Source organism: Aotus nancymaae, unplaced genomic scaffold, assembly GCF_030222135.1.
Source record: "Aotus nancymaae isolate 86718 unplaced genomic scaffold, 86718_ANA_hifiasm-v0.15.2.pri h1tg000015l_1, whole genome shotgun sequence".
NCBI classification, from domain to species: Eukaryota; Metazoa; Chordata; class Mammalia; order Primates; family Aotidae; genus Aotus; species Aotus nancymaae.
Genome location: NW_026988427.1, coordinates 6,130,426 through 6,151,785, shown reverse-complemented (window position 1 = coordinate 6,151,785; position 21,360 = coordinate 6,130,426). Strand labels below are relative to the sequence as shown.

General features: G+C 43.3%; 1 pseudogene; it reads right to left on the bottom strand.

Moving 5' to 3' along the window:
* Positions 1 to 13,638: 13,638 nt before the first annotated feature.
* Positions 13,639 to 21,360, bottom strand: part of LOC105721427 (cAMP-dependent protein kinase catalytic subunit gamma-like) — a 59,115-nt pseudogene continuing 51,393 nt past the window's right edge.

Genomic DNA, 21,360 nt, shown 5'->3' with positions numbered 1-21,360 from the left:
CTTAGAAGTAGTACTTCTTGAGTATATTTGCCAAGCAGGATACCATGTGCATTGGGCTATTTAATCCTCACAACCTTCTTATTGTGGGTACTATTGTGGCTATAACCTCCCCTACTATAAGAGGATACAATTATGATCTCCCATTTCATAAGCTAGAAACTTCATGATTGCTTAGGTTAAATAACAATTCCCAGGAGCATATGGCTTTTTTTGTTGTTTTTTGTGGTGAAGCCAAAATTTGAATTAAATTCTCACAGGCTGCAGAGCCAGGGTTTTAACCTCTGAGCTATGGACAGAGCCAAGAAGGGTGGTAAAGGGAGGTGGTCAGGGGAGCCTTGAGTTTTGTAAGAAATTTAGCCTTGATGTGAATATCTTTGCAGAGTTATTGAAGGATTTGGAGTAAGGGAATGCTATCAGACTTGATTTTATGAAGATTCGTCGGAGAGGTTACCTGAATGAAGGATCCATGTTGTTTCTAGTCCAACTAACAGTCAAAAGAACAGCAAAAGAGGCCACACCAGCACATGCTGAGTTGGAAAAACTAATGAGATGCTTAAGTGGGTAGATCAGGCAAGCCACTAGATGTGTGGTCCATGCAGAAAAGAGATGAGGTTGGTCACAGACGTGAGAGTTGTCAGAACAAAAACACAAGCTAAGATTGTGGGTAAGATGACTCCAAGGAAACCAAGATGAGAGCTGGGCAGGACAGAGCAGGTCGAAAAGGGAGCAGGCACTTGCACAAGACACCAAGGAACAGCCAGCCAAGATGTAAGATACTGTAGAACCAAGAAAATAGAGTTTGCACAAAGAGGAAAGGAGGAGCAAATGACTCGGAGGGTCAAGACACTTGGGGACAGATGTGTCCATGCTATTCTCTAACCCCAAGTCTAAGACTGAGAGGAGATCAGGATTCGGGGAAGCTGTAATTGGTTTCCAGCAACTCACCCACCACAAATTTCAAAATCTGTCTCCATCTGGAACGCAGAAAATAATTTGCAGCCCTCAGATGGTTACAAGGGCATCGGTTTTTGCCAAGTCACATTATTTGACAGAAATGGGCCGTGAAATGCCTGCTAATTGCTACAAGATTTAACAGGGAGAGAAGGGCCTGAAAACAGGAGGTGGAGAAGTATGTTGTCAGTCTTTCATGCAGGGAGCTGGGGAGCTGGGGATAACAAGACATAATGAGCCTTCTTCTCTGAGCTCCAAATTACCAGGATCATTTTATCCTTTTGAAAGAAGAATGAAGCTTTTTAAAATGGGCAATTATGACATATTTTTTTCATTGTTGTTGAGAAAGCTAAACCCCAAAGATCCCAGCTATTTTGGAGGGGTTTTCAAAAGGCACTCATGCCATTGTTGAGCTCATCATCTCCCCAGGCTCCAGGGAGAGGTTTATTTGCCATGATAATCCTGCTTGATCCCCTCTCTCCATATCTGACAAGTCTTTACAGTGTTCTTCTCACATGTTCTAGTCCTGCCCTGGAATCAGACCATGGGGCCCTTGAACCAACTGAAGAAAACTGTTATCAAACAACCAGCAATGTCCATGCTGAGCCTTTAAAGTTTACAGGAAGTGTCTGTAGACTTACTTTGTGTCCCCTTATTGTCTGATCTTTGGGAAGAATACCTTAAATCATGTCACCACCCCCCCAACAATCTAACACCTTCACTAACTACCCATGTCCATCAAGTCTGGTCCAAAGGCTACTGCCTCTAGAATTGAACCCCCAACTTCTTGTCCAATCTTATCTTTTCTCCACTCAATCATTTATTTGTGCATTAATTCATTCATTCATTCACTTAACACACACAGGATGAGCAAGTTGTATGTTCTGGACATTATAATAGGTGCTAGAGAGGTCTGCCAAGGAAGAAAGACAGTCAAGAAGGTGGGAGGTTATAATACAGTATAAGAGGCTTTGTTGAGTGAAGATGAAGGGCTTTGGGATATAAAAAGCTTAGAGAGCTTGAACACCTGGACTAAGTAGTGAAGGAACAGGACTAATACAGAGACGTATTGAGACAACAGAAGCTATAGGACTTAAAGTTCTGGTGGGCTATGAGGATGAGTGTCATGCTCAGGTTTCAAGCTTAGGCAGTCAGGTGGTTCCATTACTGCTCTGGTTTAAATGTGTACGCCATATTTTATGTGTTGGAAACTCAGTCTCCAAATGTATATGTTGATTAGAGATGGGGCCTTTGGGAGATAATTAGGATCAGAAAAGGTCATCAGGATTGGAGCTCCATGGTGATACTGGTGCCTTTTAAAAAGCAGGAAGAGAAACCTGATCACACATGCAGGCTTTTGCCCTCTCTCCACGTGATGCCTTCTGCCATTTCATGACATATCAAGAAGGTCCTCACAAGATGCAACCTCTGGACCTTGGACTTCTCAGTCTCCTGAAACATGAGCCAAACAACCTCTTCTTTTATGAAATGTCCAGTCTGTGATATTCTGTTACAGCAACAGAAAACCAGAGTAAGACAATATTAACATAGGAATCATGGAGAAGAAATTGGTTTGACAGGTAGGGGAATGAGCTTCTTCAGGGACTTGCTGACCAACAGGAGCTTGTGAAGAGCCAGGAGCACGTGCCCTGTGGGAGGTGCTTATGGAAATTTGCAGCACAGGTGAAAGGTTCAGGGTGGAGAGAGAGACAAGGGAGTGATTGGCTGAAAGATGGACACTGGAGCTCTGGGTATGAACAAGACAATGTGAGAAGATGGGTCCCTGATGAAGAGCCCTGGGAAACACCAGCAGTTAAGGGGTCATAGAAAAAAGACAAGACTGCAGAGGAAAAACAAACTCATGAACTCATGTATGGGGCCTGGGCACTGAAAATTCAACCTATGCTTTCTCCAGTGGGAACAAGCAAATAGCAATGCTGAGAAGGGAGCAGTCAGCTTCATAAAAGCAGAGATGAGATTTGAGATGAAAATGGCACTGACCCTCAACATGCTCCTTCCTCTTTATTGTGTAACAAAGAATTTGGCTGGCTTCTGTCACCAGTTCCTGGGAGGTGGCCTCTAAATCTTTGGAATTTCCCAAGTGATAGGAGTGTCTTTGTTATTTGTGGTGCATCTTTCACACCACACCTGATATGCTAATGAGGTGACTTAGAATGGAGACTGAGCATGTCAGAAGAATCAGCCATGTGATTAGAGAATGGGAGCCTTGAGCCACATGAAATCAGCCCAACCTCTAGCCCATCCTAATAGAGGGTGCTTAGAGTTTGAATCTCATGGGCAATGATTCCATCAGTCATGCTTACATAAGGAAGCTCTAATAAAATCTCTGGACATTGCAGGTTGGGTGAGTTTCCTTGGCTGACAGTACTCTGTATTGTCACACACTGATATGCTAAAGAGCCCTGACTCCACAGGGAGAAAAAGCAGAAGCTTCATGTTTGGAACCCTCCCAGAGCTCACCCTATGTCTCTCTCCCTATGGCCGATTCTGATTTGTATCCTTTATAATAAAACTGTAATCACACTCCTGCATTCTGTCAATCATTCTAGTGAATTGAGGGAGTAGTAAGAACCCCCAAATTTGTAACTGGTTGGTTAGAAGCTCTGGTGGCCTTGGGATCCCTGAAGTTGTGATTGATGTCCAAAGTGAGAACAGTTTTGTGGAAAACTAAGCCTTAACTTGTGAGGTTTGGCTCAACTCTGGGTATCTGGTGCCAGAAGTTCTCAAAAGCTATTGTGTTCCAAGGATAGGCACTAATAGTGATGACTCCTTCCTTTGGGGTAAGCACCTCACATGCAGTTTCTCATGTCATCCTGGATGTAAAGCTGTGAGGAAAGTGCTAAGTATCATCATCTACATGTTACAGACCAAAAAAAACAGTTCTCAAACTTAAGGATCCTGGCCAAGAGTATGCGTCTAGGAAGTAAGGGAGCCAGAACTGAGCCCAAGCAACGAAAATGCGTGCTCTTAACCACTCTACTAAACTTCTTCTCAACAAGATACTCATCTTCGTACTTGATCTAGGATGTCTAGCAGAGGAGTTAAAATGAGATTATTTATTAATTTATTCAGCCATATTACTGAACACCATCTACGTATCATCCATGAATAAAACAATGATCTCTGATTTCATAGAGCTTATATTCTAGCTAGTGGAACGAAGAGCACAGACTTCGGCTTTTACTCTTAATGAGATGCAGAGCTGGAAGGCTATTTCATGGTTTTAAGCGGAGTAGAGTCGCTGGCATGACCTAATTTATATTGTGAAAGAATCACTCTGGCTGCTACATTGAGTATAGTCTTATGTGGGCAAGAGTGGAGTCAAGGAACCCTGTCAGAAAGACCCTAAAGCCATTAAGCCAGAAATAATGGTGGCTTGGGCAAGACTGGGAACACTAGAAGTGGTCAGACTATAATAATAATAACAATAATTAGTAATAATGTTCATGACAGAACTAGCAAGATTAACTGATGACTTTAACTAGGATGCGACAGAAAGAGAGGAATGAAGAATGACTCCAAGATTTGGGATTAAGAAACTAGGAGGATGAAGTTGCTCTCAGCTAAGATAGGCTGGCTTCTGTGAGAAGCATTTGGGGGCTAGAAGTGGAGGAGAAAAGGTATAATGTTTGGCTTAGATAGTTGAGTTTGAGATGACTCTCAGACATCCAAGAGGAGACGTCACTTACACAATTTTCCATTCTATATTTATTTGTTTATTTACTTGAGAGTGTAGACTTTGATGCCAAACCATGTGGAGAAAATTCCATATTCAATCCCAACCAGATATGTCATCTTAGGGAAGTCAGTGTACCCCTCTGGCCTTTAATTTCCTCATCTGCAGATTGTGCTAATAATTATACCTCATGTTATTGTTACGAAGACTCAGTGAAATAAATCACTGAAGCACTCAGGACAGCCCCTGGAATCACATGCAATCACTCAGTAAGTGTCAGCCATTTTGTTGCTCTTTGCAAAGTCTCCACTAGTGGACTTTAAACGCCAAGGGAGCAGAGATCTTATCTGACTTGTAAGCACTCAATAGTTGCTGGATGAATAAGTTGTTGCACAAAATTGGGCCGATTGAAACCAGTTCCAAAACATTGAAGGAGGTTTTTATTATTCCCTCAGGTTTGACAATTCATTGGAATAATTGACAGAACTCAGGGAAGCACTATCTTTGTGATTACAGTTTTATTATAAAGCATACAAATCTGAACCAGCCATAGGAAGAGAGACATAGGATGAGCTCTGAGAGGGTCCCAAACATGAAGCTTCCACGTCTTCTCCCTGTGAAGTCAGGACTCTTTAGCACATCAGGGTGTGACAATACACAGAGTATTGCCAGCCAAGCAAACTCACCCAAGCTGCAATGGTCACAGTTTTTATTGGAGCTTCATTATATAAGCATGATTGATTGAATCATTGGCCATGAAACTCAAACTCTAGATGCCTTCTTATAGGCTGGTCTAGAGGTTGGGCTGACATCATGTGGCTCAAGGCCCTCATTCTCTAATCACATGACTGGTCTTTCTGACATGCTCAGTCTCCATTCTAAGTCATCTCATTAGCATAAGCTCAGGTGTGGTCTGAGGAACCCACCACAAATGACAAAGACACTTCTATCACTTGTGAAATTCCAAAGTTTCAGAGGCCACCTCCCAGGAACTGGTGACAGAAGCAAGCCAAATTCTTTATAACACAATAAATTTGCAGTGCACACAAACAGACTTTCAATTTTCTCCAACTGTTCCTGTTTTGATTCATGGCCTACTGTTCTGGCAGCCACCTCAATCCTCTTGGGAGAGTCAGGACTATTGCACTCAGTCATGAATCAACAATGTGACATTTGATACCGGATAGCATTTCCATGAAGCGTCGAGCCTCTTACATCTTATCTTATTTTGAGTGTCATTATCCATGACACACTATAATGGTGAAACAACAGCTGTAGAAAATTCAGCCAAGCTCATTTTGGGGAAAAAAAAAAAAAAAGGCCACTGGAATCAGTGATTTACATCTGATTTGGAGTCTTCGTTAGATTAGCTTTCCTCTAGAAACAGCAGTCAGATTTAGTCATTTGGACTCAATGGACTCAATACTTTGTAGTTGCAAATATAAGGTATCATCTGGCAGAGATGTCTTGTTTTACAGATGAAACTGATGCCTAGAAAGGGGAAGCAAACTTCCAACATCATACCACAAGTTGAGGAAGCACCAGAAGCCTTCACAGGCTCAGAAACTCAAGGAAAAATAAAATGAGATCAGATGGCCCAGAAAGGATTAATAAAAGATTTGCCTCTGCTTCTCATTGACAGGAACAGGAAGGAGGTGCTCCCACACCCGTGTTTTCCATAAATTTTAAAGTCAACAAGCGATACGTGAACATTCCCCTAAATATTTTTACACTACAGATAATGCTGATGTCTTCTCTGACCATCACACTTAAACCCACTCTTCTTTGTATCTCCCCATGAGTATTCACTGTCATCAATTTAGTGTGTCTCCTTCCCAAAGTTTCCCTGTATCATTACAAACATATGGGTGAGTACTCGTAACAATATGCTAGTATTGTTTAGCGTACCATAATTATATAAATAGTACCATACTCTTTGTATTATTTTGTAAGTTGTATTTTCACCCTCAGCTCTATGACTTCAGAGTTCTTTCTGTATAAGTACATGTAGATCTATCTCATTCTTTTTAACTGGTATATCATGTGAGTCTATCATGACTGACGTATTTATATGTTCCTCTGTTGAAGAACATTTAGGTAACTCCAAATTTCTTCCATTACCACCAATACTGTTTTTAAAATTTTCCCATTTGCTTCCTGGTGAGCATGTGAGACAGCTTCTCTGAGGAAGACACGAAGGAAAACTGCTGGTCATAGGATGTGCACATTTTTAGCTTTCTAGATGCTGTCAAATTGTTGTCTAGAATATTGTTGGATATGACACTCCCACCCATGGTTTAACCCATTTCCCTACACCCTCATCCACATTGAACAGTATAAAACTCCCATTTGTGGGAAAAAGTGTTGCCTTGATTTATATTTTCCCAGCTGCTAGGGAGTCTGAGCATTTTTTATGATGCTCAAATGTGTCCCCTTCTATGTAAATTGCTTGTTAATATCCTTTGCACATTTTTCCACTGGGTTATTCGACTTTTCTCCCCACACTATTTTAAAAGAAATTAAAGCACTTAAGCCCTGCTGAAATTTGAAGTGAATCATAGCTCAAAAACCTCATGCTGCATGAAAGAATGATTTGAAATGTTATTTTTAAAGGGTGGGGTGCTGAGGCTTGATGGAGAAATGTGGATGACAGGCAGATCCAAAATGAAAGAGGCTTCATGGAAACTGGATGCAGGAACTGGAGGGTGTGGGAGCCTTAAGTAAAACTTGTAAATCCCTCCTCTGATAACCACAAGCCGGTGCTAAGGTGCACAGAACAAGGGCATGCATGGCTGGTAGAGACCCCTGTCCACAAAACAATGGGGAATATTCCATTAATAACTTTTATATTGATTACATGTTGAAATGGTAACCTGCTGGATCTATTAGGTTAAATAAAATATATGACTAAAATTAATTAATTTTACCTGGTTCATTTTACCTTTTTTTTTTTGAGACGAAGTTTCACTCTTATTGCCCAGGCTGGAGTGCAGTGGCACGATCTCAGCTCACTGCAACTTCCGCCTCCCGGGTTCAAGTGATTCTCCTGCCTCAGTCTCCTGAGAGACTGTGATTACAAGCGCCCACCACCACGCCCGGCTAATTTTTTGTATTTTTACTAGAGACGGGGTTTTGCCATGTTGGCCAGGCTGGTCTTGAACTCCTGACCTCAAATAATCCACCCACCTTGGCCTCCCAAAGTGCAGAGATTATAGGGATGATCCACCGCACCCAGCCTCCTTTTACCTTTTTAATGTGGCTGCCAAAAAATTTGAAATTACTTATGTGGTTTATGTTATGCTTCTGTTGCAGGGTAGTGGTCTAGGAGACAGGGACAACTAAGCTCCCCATCCCAGCACTTCAGTAAGAAATACCATGTGTGCTCAGGGTGGCATTCAGAGAAGTCGAGCCCATACATTTTTTTAATGTGGAAACTCAAGTATTAATAAGGATGACAACCCAGGACCTCACTCTGCCTCTCACACCTCATGGAGAGTTGAGATGTCAGCTCTTCCCAAGTTCATCAAAAAGTGGTTAATATTAGACCTGCAGACAAGATGTTTAGATCCAGACCTCCTCCATTCCCAGGACATTTATTTGTCTGACTTCAAGTACAGAGGAGCTGGAGCTTCACCTCCCACCTCACCTGGGGCCCTGAGGATTCCTCATGATTGGTCTTTCTGTTACACTTTAATCACCCAGATCATTGGGTTTTATTTGTCAAACACAATTGCTTTAGACTTCACCAGTTTACCAATGAGGATTCCTGCAAAGGGGGAAAAAGGAACCTCAAAATGGCTTAAATTTTGTTTGTTTGTTTGTTTGTTTGTTTTTGAGACAGTCTTGCTTTGTTGCCAGGCACCAGGCTGTAGTGCAGTGGTGTGATCTTGGCTCACTGCAACCTCCGCCTTCCAGGTTCAAGCAATTCTCTTGCCTCAGTCTCCCGAGTAGCTGGGACTACAGGCATGCACCACCACATCCAACTAATTTTTGTATTTTTTTAGTAGAGACAAGGTTTCACCGTGTTGGCCAGGATGGTCTCAATCTCTTGACCTTGTGATCCGCCCGCCTCAGCCTCCCAAAGTGCTGAGATAACAGGCATTAAATTTTTTACATAGATTGGGGGAGGAAGGATCTTTATTGGCTCTGAGATTAGTCTTCTAGGGCTGCCATAAAAATTTATTCTCTCACTTTTCCAAAGGCCAGAAGTCCAAAATCCAGGTATCAGCAGAGTCATGCTTCCTCCAAAGGCTCTGAAAAAGCGTCCATTCACTGCCTCTTCCAGCACCTGGTGGGCCCAGGCGCTCCTTGGTTTGGGAGGGCGTCACTCCAGCCTCTGCCTCCATCCACACATGGTCTTCTCTGTCTCTGTGTGCCCTTCTCTGTCTCCTATTAGGACAGAGCAAGAGTGCTGGCCTGCCTATCCTCTCACTGGATTTGGAGCCCACCTCTTCCAGTGTGATCCCATCTTGACCCTTACTTTAATTATGTCTACAATAAAAAACAAAAACAAAAAACAACAAAAAAAAATCTATTTCCAAATAAGATCACATTCTGAGGCTCCAGGTAAACATGAATTTTTTGGAGAAGGTCACTCTTCAACCCACTACACTTCTGTTTTCTGAATGGTCCAGGGGCAAACCACGCAGGAACCAGGCCTCGCCTTCTTCATACCCGTGTGCTCAGCTCTGCTTCCCTCCAGGAATCACTGTCACTCACAGGCTCCACACAATGGCAAGAAGGTGACAGCAGCCCCAGACTTACATCTCCCCTGGTTCAAGTCCAGCAAGAAAGAGAACCTTCTTAAAAGATGAAAAGCGAAGCACGGCGGAGGGAGTGATTCACAAAAGCCACAGGAATGTGGTGTGCTGATTGTCTCTGCTTAGGCCTGAGCACGAGCTGCCCCCAGAGCATTGCGTTCCCAGACAGAAGGAGAGGGCATCCCTCTGGACACCAGGAGCCATAGTTATATGATGTGAGAATGCCTTCCGAGGATGCAGACCTTAAATAGCCAACACAACCAGGTTGCGTAGAGAATCTCCACCGAGTCCTTCTTTTTGTCTTTCTTTTCATAAGGTAGGAGAATTTACTAAGGACCAGGTACCTGGTAGGGTGCAAAACTAAATGTGACTGAGGTGTCCTGCAGTCCAGTGGCAGTCAGGCTTGTTAACAACCTCAGCACAGCATCGTGAGTACCAAGGTAAAAGAAAAAAAGGGAGTGTAGGAAGTAAGAGGAAGAAGAGAAAGTGTTCGGGAGCTCAAAAGCCTTCTCAAGAAAGGCGGTGTCTGGGCTGAGTCCAGAGAATGGAAAATGAAATGGAGGAAAAAGCATGAAGGTTGTGGCTGCCCAGGGAACTGTGGCAGTCCCGTGTGGCTGCAACCCAGGGCGCACTGAGGGGCAGTCAGGCTGGTGGGGAAAAAGGGACAAGGGTGTTAGGCAGGGGCATGACAACCCTGGTGCTTAGAAAAATCACTCTTTAAGGGTCTATGGGAGGGTCTATGGGGGAGTCTAAGGGAGTCAGGGAGATCAGCAAGGAGGTGGTTAGAGACAAATGTGATAATGCCTTAACCGAGGCAGGAATGGTAGCCTGGGTAAGATAAAGCAGATTTAAGGTTATTGCTGGAGTCAAAATGGCAAGACTTTGTGATTGATTAGATATGAGAGGGAGGGGTGAAGGACAGGAAAGAGTATCAAATACGGACAGTTTTCAGTTTGGGACACTAAGTGTCTTAGCTCGGGAACATGGCTAAGTGTCTTAGCGTGGGCACACTGGCTTTGGAGTGAAGACTGAAAAGTTAGTTTTGAGCATACAGAGTTCAAGACACCCATGCAGCATGCAGGTGGGGTGTTTCCAGGCAGTGAGAAAGGTCAGTGTGGGCAGGAAACAGAGAGAACTGGAGGTGTTAGATGTTAGCTGGGGCTATGATGTGAGAGTAGGGAAGAAAGTAGAGAACAGATGAGTCAAACCCTGGAGAATACCATGCATCTCAGGGCAAGAGAGTCAGCAAAACTCCCAGGACCACGATGCTGCAGTGAGCGTGGGTAGAGTCAGTGTCACAGTCATTGCTCTTAGGATGAGAAGAGGCCTTCCAAAGTGCAGGTTCTGAGACTCCAGCTGGGAGGGCGATCATGGATATTTTGCTACTTGGCCCATTCATTTCAATCAGATGAAGAAAACAGGATAGCCAACACAACCACCCCAAGGCGATGAAAGATAAGACACTCCAGGTGGGGCTGCCCAGCAGTGATCGCTTAGCTCCTGCAGCTTCTGGGAGCAGTGGGGAGAGGGAGAGTGCTCTCCACTTAGAAACCAAGAAGGGCTGTCTGCGCTAAGGTGCACACACACAGAAAAAGGTGGGGTTTTGGCCCAGCAGAGCTGATGGATCCAGCCTATCCATCAGCACTGGAGGCCACAGCGGCCCCCTAATGTTACTTGGCAAGCCTGATGGCACCTCTCACTTCCTCACCTGGGCTGCCAAGGCTCCAGGAGAGGGAGAGGCAAAATAGCGCTCCCCTCCACCCACAGGCTCTGAGGGGCTCTGGCCTGACTCAGGCCCAGCAGGCCATCTCTGCTTCTGCTCTCTACTCCATGGCCTTCGGTAGGCCCCCGTGGCTCTGCCACCTCCAACTGCTGTCCCCTGTGGGCTCCAGACCCCAGCCCTTAAAGGACCACCAGCCCCTCATCAGCTCCCTAACTGGTGTTTTAGGCCCAAGTATACTATTTTTTTTCTGATTAAAAATTACTATGCATGCAATAAAATTATACTTGTACCTGGTAAATGTATACAAATGAAAGACTAGCCTGGGCAACATGATGAGATCCTGTCTCTACAAAGAAATAAAAATTTAGCCAGGCATGGTGGTGCCTACCAGTAGTCCTAGCTACTTGGAGGCTGAAGCGGAAGGATCACTTGAGCTCAGGAGTTTGAGGCTATAGCGAGCTTCCAGCCTGGGCAACAGAGCAAGACCCTGTCACTGTAAATACATACATAAGTAAAAATAAAGGTAATGCTATGATAATTGCAGAATATTTAAAAATATAAATAGTAAAAAAAGTTTGTCTTTAATTTACAAAACATTCCCAAGAAATGACTAGTCATAAAGAACAAAGACATAGGCTACTTTCAAAATAAGGGAGTTTTACTGAAAGGCCATGAATCAGAAAATTTGTCAGGAACCAAGAGAGCTCTTAGTTCTGGTTCCTCTTTTGAGCTCTGCTTCTGGCTATTTGGAGCTAATTCTCTCTGAATCCTCCAGTCCAAAGCTGCATTTAGCTAATTACCTTTACCCTTTTGGGCCCTCTCACAGGTCTAAACTGATTTTTCTGACTTTGCCCCAAAGCCACTCTGCCTGCCATGTTCCCAGGCTCAGCCTGGGGACAGTCATCTTTTTTATCTCCGACTCCATTTGTGATCCTTTGGCTGCAAACTGAATGTCGCGTCCTTCTAAAATTTCTATATTGAAGTGCTAATCCCCAGTGGATAGTATTCGGAGGTTAGGCCTTTGCGAGGTGATTACATCAGGAGGATGAAGCCCTCATGCATGGAATTAGTGCCCTTATTTTAAAAAGACAAGAGAGAGATAATCTCTCTCTTCACCACATGAGGATAAAGCAAAAATTCCTCCATCTGCAAACCAGAAAGAATGCTCTCACCAAAAACCAAATCACATGTTATCTTGATTTTTGACTTCTCAGCCTCTAGAACTGCAAGAAATAAATGCATGTTGTATAATTCACCCAGTCTCTGGTATTTATATTATAGTAGCCTGGATTGACTAAAATACCCTCTGAATACAGGATATTTTAGAAAGGCAGGGAAGTTTCTGCATCATGAGACACTATGCACCACACACAATTATGGTCAAAACTGGAATCCAAAAAAATATGGTTTTTTATTCAAAAATATTTATTGGGCACCTGTAACATGTCAGGCATCATAGTACGGGAGATAAAGAATTAAATACAATCACTCCTATTCAGCATGGTACTGAAAGTTTTAGCCAGAATATTCAGGAAAGAGAAAGAAATAAATAGGAAAAAAAAAAGAAGAAGTCAAACTGTCTTCATGGATGATACGATTCATTATATGCCAAGAAAATGGGTGACCTAGAAGAAATGGAAACCTTCCTGAACTTGTATAACTCTTCTAAATTGAATAATGAAGAAATAGAAAACCTGAATAGACCAATAAAAGTAAGGACATTGAATCAGTAATAAAATGTATTCTGTTGGTGGAAAGTTTAGTGCCTGACGGCTTTAGTACTGAATTCTACTGTGCATTTAAGGAAGGACCCATGCCAATTCTCCTCAAACTACTTAAGAAAATTAGTGAGAAGGGAATACTTCTAGACTCATTCTAAGAGGCCCTCATTATCCTGATACACAAACCAGAAAAGGATAGAACAACCAATAAAAAGTAAGAAAACTACATGCCAATATTATTTTTTGTTTCACTTTATTATTTTTAACTGTTTTTATTTTTTTAATTTTTAACTTTAGCAAGCAGCCCACTGAACATGGCACTAAACCTCTCTCCTTCCCAGGCAGGATTACTCTGAAAGGCAGGTGTGCTTTTCATTCATCCTCTTAGCAAGTGGTGCCTGTTCCGTGCTGGAGTTAAGTTTGAGCCCCTCTTTCCACACCCTGTTCCTGGATACACCAAGACCTGGCCTGAATAGAGCTGAGAAACTCAGGTAGAAGTGGGCTGGGGCAAGGGGGACTCTGCGGGAGGAGGAAGGGAGAAGCACAGAGGGCCCAGGAAGGCATAGGGGGTGAGGGAGCAGCTGGTGTTTCTGTCCCTCTAAATATCTGTGCTTCCTGCTACCCCAGCCCTGGAGGGTGGGGTGGGGGGTGAAACTAGATGCAAGGAACTCTGAGGCCCTCTGACTGTTCAGTCCAACCCTTCCACCCACCCACCCCCCACCCACCCACCAAAGAGAAAAAAAAAAAAAGAAAGAAAAGAAAACCCACAGGGGCACAAGCACACCCCTAAAACTCAGAAAACTCGTTGGCACACTTCTCATTGATGGAGATCCGGATCTCTTCCTCCTCGTAGTTGTCGAAGTTACTGGCATCCCCAGGGCCTGCGAACTTCGGGATGAAGGGGGCTTCCACCTTCTTCTCATAGATGGCGATCCAGTTGGTTGTGGCGAACCACTTGTGGTTCTTGATGTCGCCGACCCCATTCCGGAGGTTCCCGAAGCACTTGGTGAGGTCCACCTGCAGCAGGCTCTACAGCAGGTCCTTGAGGTCAGAGCTCACGTGGGAGGGGAACCACACCTTCCCAGAGACGATCTTCTCGTAGATCTGGATCGGCTGGTCGGCGTAGAAGGGCGGGAAACCCACGGCCATCTCGTAGGTGAGCACCCCCAGGGCCCACCAGTCCACGGCCTTGTAGCCTTTGCTCAGGATGATCTCGGGGGCCAGGTACTCGGGGGTCCAGCACAGGGTCCAAGTGCGGCCCCTCACGCGCTTGGCGAAACCGAAGTCCGTCACCTGCAGGTAGCCCTGCTGGTCGATGAGGAGGTTCTCGGGCTTCAGGTCGCGGTGGATGAGGTCGAGCGAGTGCAGGTACTGGAAGGCCAGGACGATCTGGGCGGCGTAGAAACAGGCACGGGGCTCTCCGAACCTTCCGACGCGCCGTAGGTGGGAGAACATCTCCCCACCCGGCACGTACTCCATCACCAGGTACAGGTTGGAGTTGTCCCTGAAGGAGAACTGGAGCTTGACGAGGAACGGAAAGTCGATCGCCTGCAGGATGCGCTTCTCGTTCAGGACGTGCTCGACCTGCTTCAGCTTCACCGCCCTCTCCTTGTTGAGGATCTTCATGGCGCAGTGGCCGCCGTTCTCCCGGGGCCTCACCAGCACCGCCCGCCCGAAGGAGCCGGCGCCCAGCGGCTTGAGCAGTTCAAACTGATCCAAGCTGGCGGTGTTCCCATCTGTAGAGGAAATCTTCTTTGGCTCTGGCTAGGAACTCTTTCACGTCCTCCTGCTCGGTGTCCTTCTTGGCGGGGGCTTTGCCCAGGGCGGTTGTGGCGGCCGGGGCGGGGGTCTCGCGGCCACGGCGGCGGTGGCGCCCCCTGGAGCTGGCTGCGTCGGCTGCGGCGCCGCGACCTCCCACCCACCCCCCGCACCCCGGGCCCCGGCTTACAGTTCCAGCTAATGGGAGGCTGAGGTGGGAGGATTTCTCACTGTTTTTATTTTTATTATTATTATTTTTTTTTATTGCATTTTAGGTTTTGGGGTACATGTGAAGAACATGCAAGATTGTTGCATAGGTGCATACGTGGCAATGTGATTTGCTGCCTTCCTCCCCTTCACCTATATCTGGCATTTCTCCCCATGCTCTCTCCCCAACTCCCCACCCCCGGCTGTCCCTCCCCTATTTCCCTCCAACAGACCCCAGTGTGTGATGCTCCCCTCCCTGTGTCCATGTGTTCTCATTGTTCAACAGCTGCCTATGAGTGAGAACATGCGGTGTTTGATTTTGTGTTCTTGTGTCAGTTTGCTGAGAATGATGGTTTCCAGGTTCATCCATGTCCCTACAAAGGATGCGAACACATCGTTTTTAATGGCTGCATAATATTCCATGGTGTATATGTGCCACATTTTCCCTGTCCAGTCTATCATTGATGGGCATTTGGGTTGGTTCCAGGTCTTTGCTATTGTAAACTGTGCTGCAATGAACATTCGTGTGCATGTGTCCTTATCGTAGAACGATTTATAATCCTTTGGATATATGCCCAGTAATGGGATTGCTGGGTCAAATGGAATCTCTATTTCTAGGTCCTTGAGGAATCGCCACACTGTCTTCCACAACGGTTGAACTAATTTACACTCGAGGTGGGAGGATTTCTTGAACCTGGGAGGGCGAGGCTTCCATGAGCCAAGATCACCCAGCTGCCCTCGACAATATGGATAAATCGAAAAGGCATTATGCAAGTGAGAGAAGCAACTCTAAAGGGGACTTAGCGTGTGAATCTATTTCTTTATTTACTTTATTATTTTACTTTCTTTACTTTATTATTATTATTATTATTATTATTTTGCAGAAGTAGGAGTCTCCCTATACAATCATACTGGTTTTGAGCTTCCGCACTCAAGCAATCCTCCTGTCTCAGCCTCCCAGAGTGCTGGTATTACATTTGTGAGCCACAGCACCAGTCATCCAATATTCCTGATGCACATAGATGCAAAAATACTCAACAAAATAATAGCAAACTAAATTCAACTGCAAACTGAAAAGATCATCCACTGTGATCAAGTAAGATTCATCTCAGAAATGCAAGATGGTTAAACATGTAAATCAGTAAACATGACACATCATATTAACAGAATGAAAAAATCATACGAATGTTTCAGAAAAGGCAGGGAAAACATCTGATAAAATGTAACATCTCTTCATGATACATATTCTCAACAAATTAAGTATAGAAACTACAGTTCAACATCATACTGAACAGAAAAAGTTGAAGTTTTTTTTCCTAAGGTCTGGAATAAGACAAAGAAGGCTCCTTTCACCACTTCTATTGAACATACTACTGGAAATCCTAGTCTGAGCAATCAGGCTAATTAAGAGAAAGAAATCAAAGGCATCCAAATTGGAAAAGGAGAAAGTTCAACCGTCCTTGTTTGCAGGTGGCACGATCATGTTTATAGAAAACCCTAAAGACTCAAAAAAAAAACAACCTTTTAGAACTAATAAACTAAGTAAAGTTTTCAGGATAAAAATCAATGCGCAAAAATCCATTGCATTTTTATATGCAAATAGTGAACTATCTGAAAAAGTAATCGAGAAAACAATTCCATCTATAATTGCTAGGAAATAATAAGACATCTAAAGAGAAATTTAACCTAGGAGGTGAGAGATCTCTACATTAAAACCCATAAAATACTGAAGAAAAAAGTTGAAGAGAACACAAACAAATGGAAAGATATCTGTGTTCACGAATTGGAAAAATTGATACTGTTAAAATGTTATTAATACCCAAAGCATTCTGGAGATTCTATACAATGTCCACCAGAATATTAATGACATTATTCGCAGAAAGAAAAAAATCTTGAAATTTGTGAGGAACCACAAAAGATCCAGAATAGCCAAAGGAATCTTGATCAAAAAAATAAACAAAAACCAAAGCTAGAGGCATCATAATACCTGACCTCAAAATATACAACAAAACTAGAATAACCAAAATAACACGGGATTGGCATAAAAGCAGACTCATAGATGAATGGAAGAGATAGATATCCCAGAAATAAATCTATGAATTTAAAGCCAACTGATTTTCTACAAAGGTGACAAGAACATGCATTGGGAAAATAACAGTATCGTCAATAAATGGTACTGGAAAAATTGAATATTCACATGCAGAAGAATAGAGCTGGACTCCTATCTTTCTCCATATACAAAAATCAACTTGGAATGAATGTGAGACTTAAATGTAAGACCACAAACTATAAAACTACTAGAAGAAAACATGGGGGAAAGAATTCATGCCATTGGGCTGAGCAATGATTTTTAAATTAACACTCTGAAAATGCAGATAACAAAATATATACTACAGTCACAATCATATAAACATTGAAGGTGAATTTAACCAAACATTGTGATAGATCTATTTCAGGATGCTGAAGGAAGTGGGAGTATGTAAGAGCTAAAATCTTAACACATAACAATAGAAAATCAAGAAAAATTGGTTAAAATTGGAGAATCAAGAGGTAGCTGGATAAGCCTGTTTTATAAAATGTTTTCAAAATCAGAAGAAACGGCTTGTAAAGATGAAAGTAATTGCTTCTGAGGAAAAGATTCATGTGGAGCAAGGCTGCTGATTAATATTGTCTTTTAGCAATATTTCTCTTTTAAGAGACAAAAATAGTTGGATATATTTATTTGAAAAAACATTAAAATTTAACTTAAAAAAATCTAGAGGTGCCTCCCATTAGAATCTTGATTATGTGTCCTGTTTAATAAACTTGGCTTTTATCAAATCTAGGGTGGGATCTGAGGTTGGAAGAGTTCCAGGAAGAGAGAGGATGTTTCTTTCTTTTTTTTTTTTTATTTTACTTTAGGTTCTGGGGTACATGTGCAGGTCATGCAGGATTGTTGCATAGGTGCATGCTATAGCCAGCATTTCTCCCCATGTTATCTGTCCCCATCCTTCCCACCCGCCGCTGTCCCTCCGCAGCCCCCCTCAACTGCCTCCAGTGTGTGATACTCCTCTCCCTGAGTCCACGTGTGAGAGAGGATGTTTCAAATGACTTGTGGGAGATTCAGAAAATAATGTTTCAGAGGAAATGACCAGCACGCTGGGTAGGCAGAACATGAAAAGCCAGGGAGGTCATGAGGACTAGCCCTGTCCTGGGTGGAGCATGCAGCTTGCATCAGCTCAGACTGGCATTGACAGCCACACTGGGGAGCTGCCCCTTTATCCTGGAGGTGACAGGCCCATCCAGGGATCTTTGAATAGGAGAGCAAGGTGGAAAAATATACAAAAATTATATCGGAGTGGTGAAGGTTCTAGAGTCAGAGAGCATGGCTTTACACGTCAGCTTCACTACCTACTCGCTGTGTGATTTTGGATGTGTAACACAACCTCTCTGAGCCTCTGTTTTCTCATCTTCGAAATGAGGAAAGAGAAAGCATCTCTTGCACAATATGAGTATTGAATATAATTGTCTACGTAATGAGAGTGTTATAGTACCTAGTACAAAATAAGTGATGAATGTTCATTGTGATGGAAATGATGAAGACAGGGATGGTGACGTTTGAGGAAAACCCTTTGGTAGCCATCCTGTAGCCCATACTTCTGCAAACAAAGCCACTTGGGCCTCCTCTGGCTATTCCTTACTGTGCACTAGACTGAAAGCCAGCAGGGTAGGAAACCAAATTCCCCAAGTGGGGAGGCCTTGAGGAGGAAAAGCAAAGAACTGAACAGTCAAAGAGGGTGACAGGAACAGAGGTCTCTCTCCTTAGTTCTTTTGTACCTAGAGAGATTTCTTAAACCAAAGAACTGAAAACCCAAAAATGGGTCCTTGCTCCCATGTTAATCAAGTTAATTTAAAAAAAAGAAAAAAAGAAAAAAAAGCTTTCTTGCTGGGGTGGTGTGAGTGGGGTGAGGGAAGAGTGGATAAAGGCCCGGACCCTCGTAAGTCCTCCCAAGTAGCAATTGCCTATTGAGACTGCACCTAAGGCCAGCCTGAGCCTCTCCATCACTTGCTAAATGGGATGACGTCTGTTTAAGAAACTTACTATTATGTAACTAAGCTTCCTATGAATGAATCATCTAAGAAAGCAGAGACAGTCAGCTCTGAAACCGAATAGCCAGCTTGGGCAGCAACAGCCACAGAGTGCTAGAGCCTGACTTTTTCTTTCTAAATTGACAGCCTCATCCATATTCCTAAAAACAGAAAAACAAACCAATAAAAAACACTCAACATGGCCACTGAAACTAACAATGAAGGGCGCATTTGCTGTCAGGGCAGCCTCCCTCCTCCAAGCACCTAACAAGGCCAGGGAGGGGAGATTCTGATGTGGGCATTTGTCTGACTGCAATTTGGCAAGAACAGAACTAATTAATTGCAGAGGCAATTAAATGAATGCTTTCATACGAAGAACACAGCTTGCTTTTAACTTTTTCTGAGTCCTCTGGGACACCTCAGGAGAGGGATTTGAGGTTTCCTGGTCATGTTACTTACGCTTTGTTAGAAGTAACTTCGTTAGAAGTTATTCCCTCTTGTCACATGAAATCTGAACACATCAAACAAAGTGGTATGGCCCACAGGTTCAGATCTGTCTCTTTATTTGTTCTCAGAAGACAGCATTGCAAAATTTCCCTGTAACTACTGGGGTGGATATTTCTTTTTGGAATATGTTTTTTTCGCAGCTGATTACGTAAAGGACGCTGCTTTTCAAAATGCATGAGGCCTAGGAGCTATCTGAATACTCTTCTAGAAGGAAGTGATATTTATTGCCTATTACTCAAGAATGGCTGTCACCAGCCAGACATCTCTGCCTGATAGGGGTTAACCAAACCAGCTCTCCTGGCTTTCATAGGAATGCTTGATTTTTCGAACAATGTCAAGAAAAGTTAGTTTCATATAGTCCCTGATTATGAGTTCAGCCACTCCCAAAAAAGAATGTTAGAGTAAACTTTTTTCATTGATTTAAATTTGTCTTTTGTTAAGACCATAAATATAATAATCACAATAATGACAATAATCATCGTTACCATTTATTCAGTGCTTATAATGTGCCAGCTACACAGACTGCCTTGAGCTGCAAAATAACCTGGCAATAGGGGTGCTATTACCCACATGTTAAACACAAGAAAACAGAGACTCGTAGGGGAGGCCGGGCTGGCCCAGTGTCATATAGCTAGGAAGCAGTGAGCATGGGATTTAGACCCACACCCTGAAAACCCGTTCACCCCGCTATGGCAATGGGCCGTATCCCTGCTTAACCGTGGTTTCGCTTCCAGTAGTTTTGTGCCCTACGGTTTCAGGTACTTATCACTGGTCAACCACAATCTGAAAATAGATGAGTACAGTTTGATGAGATAGTGTAAGAGGAAAGAGACCACATTCACATACTTTTATGACAGTACATTGTTATAATTATTATTATTGATAATCTCTTACCTGATTTATAAATAAACTTTATCATAGGTACATATGTATAAGAAATATGTATTATATACAGAAGTATATAGAGAAATCTATATATAGTACTGTATATGTAAGGTTTGTTACTGCTGTGATTTGAATATTTCCACTAAATTTATGTCAAAATATAATTGCCATGGCTGGGCATGGTGGCTCACACCTCCAATCCCATTGCTTTAGGAGGCTGAGGCAGGAGGATTGCTTGAGGCCAGGAGTTCATGGCCAGCCTGGGCAGTATAGTAAGACCCCTCTCTACAAAAAAAAAAAAAAAATGTAAAAATTAGGCAGGCATGGTGACTCATGCCTGTAGCCCTAGTCACTCAGGAGACTGAGTCAGGAGGCTCACTCGAGCCCCAGGAGTTTGAGGCTGCAGTGAGCTATGATCACACCCCTGCATTCCAGCCTGGGGGGAAGAGCAAAGCCTTGTCTCTAAAAAAGATTAAAATTAAAATTAAATTAGAAAATAATAAATAAAATAAAATAATTTTAAAAAATGTATTTGCCATCAATGCAGTATTAAGAGGATGGGTCTTAAAGAAGTGATTAGAAAAAAAAAAAAAACAGTTGGAAAGAAGCCAGGTGTGGTGGCTTATGCTTATAATCCCAACACTTAGGGAGGCAGAGGTGAGAGGCCAGCTTGAGCCCGGAAGTTGGAGGTTTGCCTGGGCAACGTAGCAAGATTCTGTTCTCCACAAAAAGGGAAAGAATGAGAAGTGATTATATCAGGACAAGGGATCCCTCATAAATAGATTGCCATTATCTCAGGAGTAGGTTAGTTACCAAAGGAGTTCAGCCCTTTGTCTCAGTCTCATGCACTCACTTGCCATATGATGCTTCCTGCTATGAGGTGATCCTTGCCAGATGCCTGCACCATGCTTTTGGACTTTCCAGCAACCAGAAGCATGAGCCAAATAAACTTCTGTTCTTCATGAATTCCCCAGTCTATGGTATTCGAGTAACAGCGAATGAACCAAGACAGGCACCATCCAAGCATCCATTAGGGGTTTTGGAATGTGTCTGCTGTGGATGAGGGTGAACTACTGTATCTCC